The sequence below is a fragment of the Otolemur garnettii genome, unplaced genomic scaffold (assembly GCF_000181295.1).
Source record: "Otolemur garnettii isolate 467f Iridium unplaced genomic scaffold, OtoGar3 scaffold00144, whole genome shotgun sequence".
Taxonomy (NCBI): domain Eukaryota; kingdom Metazoa; phylum Chordata; class Mammalia; order Primates; family Galagidae; genus Otolemur; species Otolemur garnettii.
This window is the reverse complement of record NW_003852539.1, coordinates 2,490,554-2,500,443: the sequence shown is the minus strand read 5'-3', so window position 1 is coordinate 2,500,443 and position 9,890 is coordinate 2,490,554. Positions and strand designations below refer to the sequence as shown.

The following is a 9,890-nucleotide window of genomic DNA, read 5'->3' as shown; positions in this document are numbered from 1 at the left end:
TCTTCCTAACTCATTCTATGAGGCCAGCATAACCCTGATAGTACTTATTTTCTCTTCTCAAACCTTCAATACTTTCTCCCCATCTTCACTTTCAGCTTCCTAATTCACTGAGAAAATAGAAGCATTCAGATTTAGCCTTGCAAAATTACCCTCTCCCTAAGTTATTTTTTTGCTCCTTTAGACTTTACCAGTCAAGCCTAAAAACTAGACTTAAGTAGCCTCTTCACAGGACTCACCATCTATTACCAACAGCTGATTCTTGAATCAGACCATGCAAAGACCCTGTGACTTCAAACCCCATACAACTTGACCTGGATTCCACAATCCACTATAAAAGCCCTTGCCCTTAGTTGGTCAGAGAGATGGATTTGAGACTATTTCTCCCATTCTCCTCACACTTTTGCATTAAAATTTTCTTCCTGGGTGGAACCTGTGGCTCAGTGGGTAGGGCACTGGTCCCATATACCAAGGATTATGGGTTCGAACCTGGCCCTGGCCAAACTACAACAAAAAATAGCTGGGCATTGTAGTGGGTGCCTGTAGTCCCAGCTACTTGGGAGGCTGAGGCAAAAGAATCACCTAAGCCCAGGAGTTGGAGTTTGCTGTGAGCTGTGATGCCACAGCACTCTACCAAGGGCAATAAAGTGAGACTCTGTCTCTAAAAAAAAAAAAAAAATCTTCTTGCTTGGTGATCTTCCTTGTCTAACTAATGGCCTCTTTGTGCAATGAGTGACAGGACTTAGGCTTAACCTCTTTGTGGGTTTGGTAACAAGAAGAGGGGATCTTCATTCTCTTACCACCATATTTGTCTGCTTATCTGCATGTGCAGTTACACTACATATACTCTGCCTTCTCTTTTATTTCAGTGGATGAATTGTCCATATTCTTATTACTGCTCCCTATGATTATGTACTGGATTCTATCCTTTCTTCCCTCAAGGACTGATAGGCTGGGAGGGAAAAAAGCTCAGTTGGTACTAAGAAAGCCTAAGTTTATTTTATATTAGAGAGAGGGAAGGGGGAAGAGATGAGAAAGAAGAGAGCAGAGAGTGCGAGAGAGGAAGATTGGGGTGAGTGGAAGAGAGAGAAGAGAGAAAAAGACATGAAGAAAAGGTTGGACATTTCAAAGAAAGGAAAAAACCTACCCCGCGGTCCACTGGGTTGCTGAATTTAGGGGGGACAAAAGTAATGTGAATGTTGTGTCTGTTTTTCCTCCTACAAGGTTGAAGACAGACATTTTTCTAGATGTTCCCAATCCTGAGGCCTAATTGTTCATATTCCGTTGTTCCTCCAAGATACTCAGGAGGAATCACTTGAGACTTAAAGTAACAAAGTTTGAAAGACAAAGGAGCTGGGGAAATGTAAAGAGAAAGAGTTTACAATGGTTTGTGAAAACAGAAATCCACTAGGGTTGGGGCAGGGGGCTGCTGGCAAGAGAAAGCAGGCAGAGAGACAGATTTTAATCCTTAATTAAAAACTATGAGTTACGGGGCGGAGTGGCTCACGCCTGTAATCCCAGCACTTGGGAGGCCGAGGCAGGTGGATTACCTGAGCTCACAGGTTTGAGACCAGCCTGAGCCAGAGCGAGACCCCCGTCTCTAAAAATAGCCGGGAGTTGTGGTGGGCCCTGTAAGGGCCAAAACTAACTTTATTTTAACTACTTCCTAAACTGCCCATACCCAGAGCTTCAGGCTGCACCTGCATCTCAAGGACATTGTGTTTACTCCCTACGCTATACTTAGAGAAGCTGCATAACAGAGAAGAGTAACCCCCTCTCCTTTTCTTTGTCTTCGCTCCACTGTGCACACGTCCGGTAACTTGCCCCCTTGTACAACATCTACCCAGACCAATCAGCTTAAGACAAGTACTACCCCTCCCTTCTTTCTTTCTGTACCCCTTAAAACACCCTTCCATTTTAGAATCAGGGCTCTTCTGCTCTTCTGCTGCGACAGGAAGAGTAGAAGGCCCTGACTCGAGTCTGATAATAAAACCACCTCTTGCATCGTAGCAGTCTCAGAGTAATTTATGGGGGACCTTGTAACTTGGGCACAACAGGCGCCTATCATCCCAGCTCCATGGGAGGCTGAGGCAAGAGAATCGCTTGAGCCCAGGAGTTTGAGGTTGCTTGAGCTGTGAAGTCGCCGCACTCTACATAGGGCTACAAAGTGAGACTATCTAAAAAAAAAAAAACAACAACAACTATGAGTTAATAATTTTTTCTTATTATTTCACTATGAACACGACCATCCTTACAGAAACACTACGTAGCTGATTTTGACTTTCCAGTACTTAAAAATTCTGATGGCTATCCTTTCAAATGAAAATGATTTTATATATCCTTCTCATACATGAGCGTCAGCCCCAGAGATACCAACTCCAGAACCGCCCATAAAAGAGGAAAAAGTGTAGACGCCTTCCGGAAAGGAGCCTTGTGGGAAACGTGGTCTTTGCCGGAAGACCTGCACCCGGTAGGAGACCGGGCACTCCAGGTACTTCCACACATGCGCAGTAGACGGAAGCCGGTATTTTTGCTTTCAGACCTGTGGCTGGTGAAGTCCAGGGAGTTGCTGCTTCTTTAGTCTCCGGACTAGGCTGTAACCTGATTCTAGGCTTGCAGCCAGTGCTGAGAATGAGGCCGTGACAAGGTGGCAGGTATGGCTTTTCCAGACTCGGGGGACGTACGAGAAAGGCAGGGAGAAAGGCAGGAATGACTATGGATTTGTTTACCCCACCAAAGAAAAATCTTACATCCTCTAGTGCGGTGACTTTAGGTTTGGGGATGTGGATCCTTTTCTAACTCTTGGGTCTTCGGAGAAGGCAAGAATAGGACTCCCAACTCTAGCTCTGGGTAGGTTCTCAGAACCCCTGTGGGGCTCCATTTGCATTCCTCTCTTGTAGGTAAAGGGCACTGTGTAGGAGTCTGTGCATCTAACTGTACCTTTCCTGGTTCTGAGAGCACAGATGGCCCTACTAGAGCCTGCGATAGGAAATTTTAAGACACTTAAAGGGATCCAAGAAGAAAGTATTTTTAGAGAAAATGCTATGCATTTTTAAGGTATTCTCACCTCAATCATCTGCAATAAATGCTATCGCTATTTTGCATATGAATTGATTGAAGCTGAAAGAGGTGGAGTTACTTGCCCACAGGCACACAGCTTAGTATGTGGGAGAGCTGAGACTCTATCCCAGATACGTTTTCTTCAAATTTCTTTTTTCCCCACGTCACACTCCTTCATAAAACAGTGTTGGATTTATTCTTCTTTTAAAGTAAAAGCTACATAAATTTCAATTGGTGGTGATTACTTAGGGTCTCTTGGTGTATCTGCAGATCTCCAGTGAAGCTGGAGTAAATGAAGCTGTGAGTCTCTCTTGCCCATTTTAGCCTTTCTGGGGCCCTGGCAGTGCTGGTTAGAATTTCAAAACGCCCAGACTAAGCTCATAGGAGATGATGAGTTTTGAGAGAGACAGAAACAGATTTGGAGTCTAAACTAAAGGCTCCAGCTTTAAAAAATAAAAATGTCCCTGAACCCAGCCCTTTCAAGAGAGCCCAATCTAATTTGAGATCTTTTATGCCACCTGCAGAACAGAAACCAGAAAATCACAGAAGGAAGAATTTCTGTACCTACTGAATTCCAAAGATCAGGCTTGTGGCTTTTTTACTCATTCATTATTTCCTTAGGATAAATTTCTGGGAGAAAAAAAAAAAATGACTGGTTCAAAAGTTAACACTTTGATGTTAGAGCAGTAAGATAGGAATGCCAACATCCTTTTCTGAGTTCTGTATATTTGCAACAGGATCACAAATAGAGATTTGTCCTTATGGAACATGGACTTTCCTGACTTGCTCGAAATATCATTCTCCCACTAGCTGGCATTTTCTGAGGCAGCAATGTGGTGCTTCTGGCCTGATAGAACAGCATTCTATGTTGCAGTCCTGGTGTCTCAGGTTTTTCTGTTCTCTCCATTTCTACTTTCATAGATCTCTGTCCAAGAGCTGCAGAAAAAAAGATCAATTTGCAGGTAAGGCATCCATCTATCATTTAAATCTCTCTCAAATCCATATGATAAAAGGAATAGTACAGTAAAGGAAAATATAGATGGGATGGAATATTAGAGCCAAAAGAAAATTTAGAAAGTTAGGCTGGGTACAGTGGATCACGCCTGTAATCCTAGCACTTGGGAAGCCAAGGCAGGTGGATTGCCTGAGATCACAGATTTGAAACCAGCCTGACCCAGAGTGAGACCTCATCTCTAAAGATAGCCAGGTGTTGTGGTAGGTGCCTGTAGTCCCAGCTACTTGGGAGGCTGAGGCAAGAGAATCAATCAGCTGAGCCCAAGTGTTTGAGGTTGCTGTGAACTATGACACCATAGCACTCTACTGAGGGCAACAAAGTGAGACTCTGTCTCAAAAAAAAAAAGTTAATAAATTGATATCCAAATTATAGGGAGGGATTGTACAATGTTGGAATAAATTTGAGCTGCAAATGTGTACTTAGTCTTCCTGGAAATCATAGTAAATGGATAGCTAGCCAGTTTAAGTATTGGTATTGTCCATATGGATAAAGGAAAATAATTTTCCAGTAAGATTGTTTTTCTGTATAGGTAATGTTAGAAAAACACTCCCAGCTGGGAATGGTAGCTCATACCTGAAATCCCAGCACTTTGGGAGGCTGACTTTTGAGACCAAGAGTTTGTGACCAACTTCAGCAACATAGTGAGACTCTATGTCTATAAAAAACAAATTATCCAAGCCTGATGGGATATACCTGTGTCCCAGATACTCAGGGGGCACAAGCTGGAGGATTACTTGAGCCCAAGAGTTTGAGGTCACCTTCAACTGTGAGCCTGCTACTGTACTATAGACCTTGTTTCAAAAAAGAAAAAAGCACAGTAATAGCCTGTGATAAATATACCAGGTTTCCTATGACTTTCTTAGAGTGTTCCAGAGTAAGCAGAGAATATAGTGTTAACCAGCTCTAAATGAACTCAGTTTATAAGCCTTTATAATGGCCATATGGATCCATAAGTAAACCTTGTACCTTTTCCAGAGTCTCCAGCTATCTTGTCTCTTTCTTTATTGTTTTTTGCGATAATGTCTTACTCAGTTCCCTAAGCTGGAGTGCAGTGGCATCGTTATAGCTTACTGCCACCTCAAACTCCTTGGCTTAAGAGATCTTTCTACCTCAGCCTCCAGAGTAGTTGGGATTACAGGCTAATTTTTAAATTTTTTTGTAGAGACAGGGTCTTATTATGTTGCTTAGGCTGATCTCAAACTCCTGGCCTCAAGCAATCCTCCTACCTCAGCCTTCTGAAGTGCTACTATTATAGGCATGAGCCATCACACTTGGCCATAGATTTCCCTATGTTGATTTTATATCTAGTCAACTTACAGAACTCTTATTAGGTTCAAGAGTTTTTTGGTTCAGTTCCTGTAGTTCAAGCCGCTAGGGCGCCAGCCACATACACTGGAGCTGGCGGGTTTGAATCCAGCCCAGGCTTGCCAAACAACAATGACAACTATAACCAAAAAATAGCCAGGCATTGTGGCGGGCGCCTATAGTCCTAGCTACTTGGGAGGCTGAGGCAAGAGACTCGCTTAAGCCCAAAAGCTTAAGGTTGCTATGAGCTGTGACACCATGGCACTCTACCCAGGGCAATAGCTTGAGACTCTGTCTCAAAAAAAAAAGAGTTTTTTAGTTATTTATTAGATTTTCTGGGTAGATAATGATATATTCTTCAAATGGAGCTTTGTCCCTTCCTGCCCAATATTTATATCTCCCTCCATGTTTTTCTTGTCTTAACTGCAATGGCCAGGACTTCTAGTAATTACAATTTTGAATGTACAGACATCCCTTGGTATCCAAGGGGAACTGGTTCCAGGACCCCTACAGATACCCAAATCTGTGCAAACTTAAGTCCTGAAGTTGGCGCTGTGGAATCCAAGGATACAAAAAGTTGGCCCTCCATATTTTTTTTTTTTTTTGCCATTTTTGGCCGGGGCTGGGTTTGAACCCACCACCTCCGGGCATATGGGGCCAGTGCCCTACTCCTTTGAGCCACAGGTGCCGCCTGGCCCTCCATATTCTTGGATTTGCATCCTGAGAATACTATGTTTTTGATCTGCATTTGGTTGCAAAGGTAAAATCTGCAAGTGGAAGGCCTACTGTTTTTACTAAAAAAAATCTGAGGATAAGTGGACTTGTGTAGTTCTAACCCATGTTGTCTAAAGTCAACTGTAATTGCTTTGTCCCAATTTACTTTTTGGTGTTTTATGGTTGTTTGTTTGTTGGGTTGTTTGTCCCAGTTTTAATGGAAATGTTCCCAGTGTTTTACCATTTCCTCGTGTACTATTATCATATATGGGGGGGGGCTGTTATTTGTTTTATCTATGTACTCCTAGGATAAATCCTCAATGCTGTCCTTGCAGCTGAAGTAAATGAATGGGTATGACAATATTCCAATAGCATTTTATTTACAAAAACAGAGGGTGTTGGGGCCGTGAGGGCGTGACTCCGGCCCGACCCAGGGCCTTGTCAGAGCCAGAACACTAGGTTTCCGACCCAGCCCACTCAACTTTCTGGATGTGTGCTGCTGCGCCAGCTTACTTGGGGTAGGTCTCGTTCAGGCCTCAGGTACTGAACCACCTTAGAAGTCACAGGAGTGAGCATCTCAGCAGCAGTCTTAGTAGGGAAGCACCTCTCAGGCGTCCTCCTCCAAGCGAGAAGCTGAGCCAAAGGAGGAACCCCTGCTAACTTCTCCCGAAGCTATTTATAGAAGTAATCCCATGACCACCTAGCCACAGGTGCGGAGACTGCTAACTAATGATATACATACTTTCGTGCTGTCATGTGTCTCGCTAACAAGAGCCGATGATGTTAAATCCTTTCCCCAGTCTGTCATTGCCAGAGGTGTCACAGGTGCCTCCTACAAGAAGGCCAGTCCATGGGCTGTAGTTTCCTGATCCCTTCTTTATATGGTTTTAACTATCTCTTTTGTGCTAGATATGCAACTGCATGCCTTTAAATTCAGGGCTTTTACTATCCATTAAACATGATTTTAGCTCTACATTTGAGAGGGTATGTTTTATCACGTAAAAAATCCAGTGTTTTGGCTCGGTGCCTGTGTCTCAAGCGGCTAAGGCGTCAGCCACATACACCAGAGCTGACGGGTTCCAGTCCAGCCCAGCCTGCCAGACAACAATAAAGGCTGCAACCAAAAAATAGTGGGCATTGTGGTGGGTTACTATAGTCCCAGCTACTTGGGAGGCAGAGGCAAGAGAATTCCTTGAGCACAGGAGTTTGAGGTTCCTGTGATGCCATGGCACTCTACCCAGGGCGACAGCTTGAGGTTCTGGCTTAAAAAAAAATCCAGGTGATCTTGTTTTATTTTACTTTGTGCATCTGGCATGTAAACTTTATAGTCTGTATAACCTCTTATTGTACTTTACTTTGTACAGTCTAATGGAGTATAAGATCTCTGAGAACAGTAATATCTTTATTCCTTCTAAAATCACTAATACAAGATTGGTAGGTTCTCATTAAATATGAATAAATGAAGAATATATATGTGATATAGTTAAATAGCTTCATTGAAATACAATTCACAGGGCAGCACCTGTGGCTCAGTGAGTAGGGAGCCAGCCCTATATACTGAGGGTGGTAGGTTCAAACCCAGCCCTGGCCAAACTGCAGCAACAACAACAACAAAAAATAGCTGGGTGTGGTGGCAGGTGCCTGTAGTCCCAGCTACTCTGGAGGCTGAGGCAAGAGAATCACCTAAGCCCAGGAGCTAGCTGGAGGTTGCTGTGAGCTGTGATGCCATGGTACTCTACCGAGGGCAACAGAGTGAGACTCTGTCTCTTAAAAAAAAAAAAAAAAGAGAAATACAATTCACATATTACAAAAAGTAAGTCAGTTAAAGTGTATATAATTCAGTGGCTTTTAGTATATACAGAATTGTACAGCCATCACCACTACCAAATTTTAGAACATTTTCATTTCCCCCCAAACAAACACCCTATCCATTAGCCATCCCTCCCCATTCCTCCCTTCCTGGAACCCTAATCTAGTTCTGTTTCTATGGCTTTTCTATCCTGAACATTTCATAAAAATGGGTCCATACAATAGGTAATCCTTTGTGACTGACTTCTTTCACCCAGTGCAATTTTTTTTTTTTTTGAGACATTGTCTCAAGCTGTCGCCCTGGGTGGAGTGCCATGGCCTCCTAAGTCACTGCACCCTCCAACTCTTGGGCTCAAGTGATCCTCTTGCCTCAGTTTTTTCTATTTTTACTAAAATAGAGTAAATAGAGACATGATCCTGCTTTTGTCCAGGCTTGTCTTGAACTCCTGAGCTTAAGCAATCCACCCGCTTTGGCCTCCCTGGCTGCCAGTGCAATATTTTTAAGATTGATCCATATTGTAGATGAATAGTTTGTTCCTTTTTATTGCCAAATAATATTCCACCATGTGGTTATACTGCATTTTTAAAATTCATTTGTTCACGGACAGCAGATTTTTTTCCTACTTTTTTGGCTACTGTGAATGATTATGCTATGACCATTTGCTTATGGGTTTTTGGGTAGACAAATATTTTGAATTCTCTTGGGTAGAAATTCTACCTAGGAGTAGAATTTCTGAGTCATTGGCCAGGCATGGTGGCTCACACCTGTAATCCTAGGACTCTGGGAGGCTGAGGCAGGTGGATTGCTTGAGCTCAGGAGTTCGTGATCAGCCTGAACAAAAAGCGAGACCCCAGCTCTACTAAAACATAGAAAAACTGAGACAAGAGGATTGCTTGAGCCCAAGAGTTGGAGGTTGTTGTGAGCTATGACACCATGGCACTCTACCCAGGGTGACAGCTTGAGACTCTGTCTCAGAAAACAAAACAAAAACAAACAAAAAACAGAAGATAGAATTTCTGACTCATATTATTACTCTTATGTTTAACATTTTGAGGAAGTGCTGAACCATTTTCCATGTTTGCTGCACTGTTTTACAGTCCCACCAGCAGTGTACAAGAGGGTCTGTTTCTCCACAGCTTTGCAAACATTTGTCATTGTCTACATTTGATTTTTAGCTGTCCTTGTGGGTGTGAAGTATTATCTCATTATGGTTTTGATTTGCATTTCACTAAGGACTGATGGTGCTGAGCATCTTTTCTTACATACAAACACACACACAACATATATATCTTCAGAGAAATGTCTGTTCATATCCTTTGTCCATTTTAAAATTGGATTTTCTGTTTATTGTTCAATTGTAGGAGTTCTTTATATATTCTAGGTGCGAGCTTCTTCTCAGATACATGGTTTTCTCCCATTCTGTGGGTTTTCTTCCACCTTCTTGGTGACTGTGGAGCACAAATGTTTTTCATTTTGATGAATTCCAATTTTTCTTTTGCTAGTTCCACTTTTTCTGTCCTATTTAAGAAACTACTGCCTAATCCAAGGTCCCTGTTTTCTTCTAAGAGTTTGATACCATTATTTCTTACATTTAGGTTTCTGATCCATTTTAGTTCATTTTTGTGTTTGATGTGAAGTGAGTAGGGAGTACAGTTTAATTCTTGTTTGTGTAGATACCCATTTGTCTCAGCACCATTTGTGGAAAAGACTTTTTTTTTTAATATAAGCCTGGCTTCCCGACTGCACCAAGCGCGCCTCCAGATACTCCCAGCTCTCGGAGCAGGACTTTCTCGGCACGGGAGCCGGAGCTGCCCATGCCACCGCCCCTCCTCCACGTGGAAAAGACTTTTCTTTCCCCAAATAAATTGTTCTGGCACTAGTTCAATATTTTCCTTTTTTTTTGAGACAGAGCCTCAAGCTGTCCCCCTGGGTAGAGTGCCATGGCATCACAGCTCACAGCAACCTCCAATTCCTGGGCTCAAGCGAGTC

At 42.8% G+C, this 9,890-nt stretch overlaps 1 protein-coding gene across 1 annotated transcript in view; it reads left to right on the top strand.

Moving 5' to 3' along the window:
• The first annotated feature begins 2,597 nt into the window (after positions 1-2,597).
• Positions 2,598-9,890, top strand: part of ZNF684 (zinc finger protein 684) — a 17,400-nt gene continuing 10,107 nt past the window's right edge. The window contains exons 1-2 of the mRNA XM_012810865.2: positions 2,598-2,651; positions 3,979-4,019. The gene's annotated coding sequence lies outside the window, so the exon portion shown is untranslated. The remainder of the gene's footprint in view (positions 2,652-3,978; positions 4,020-9,890) is intronic.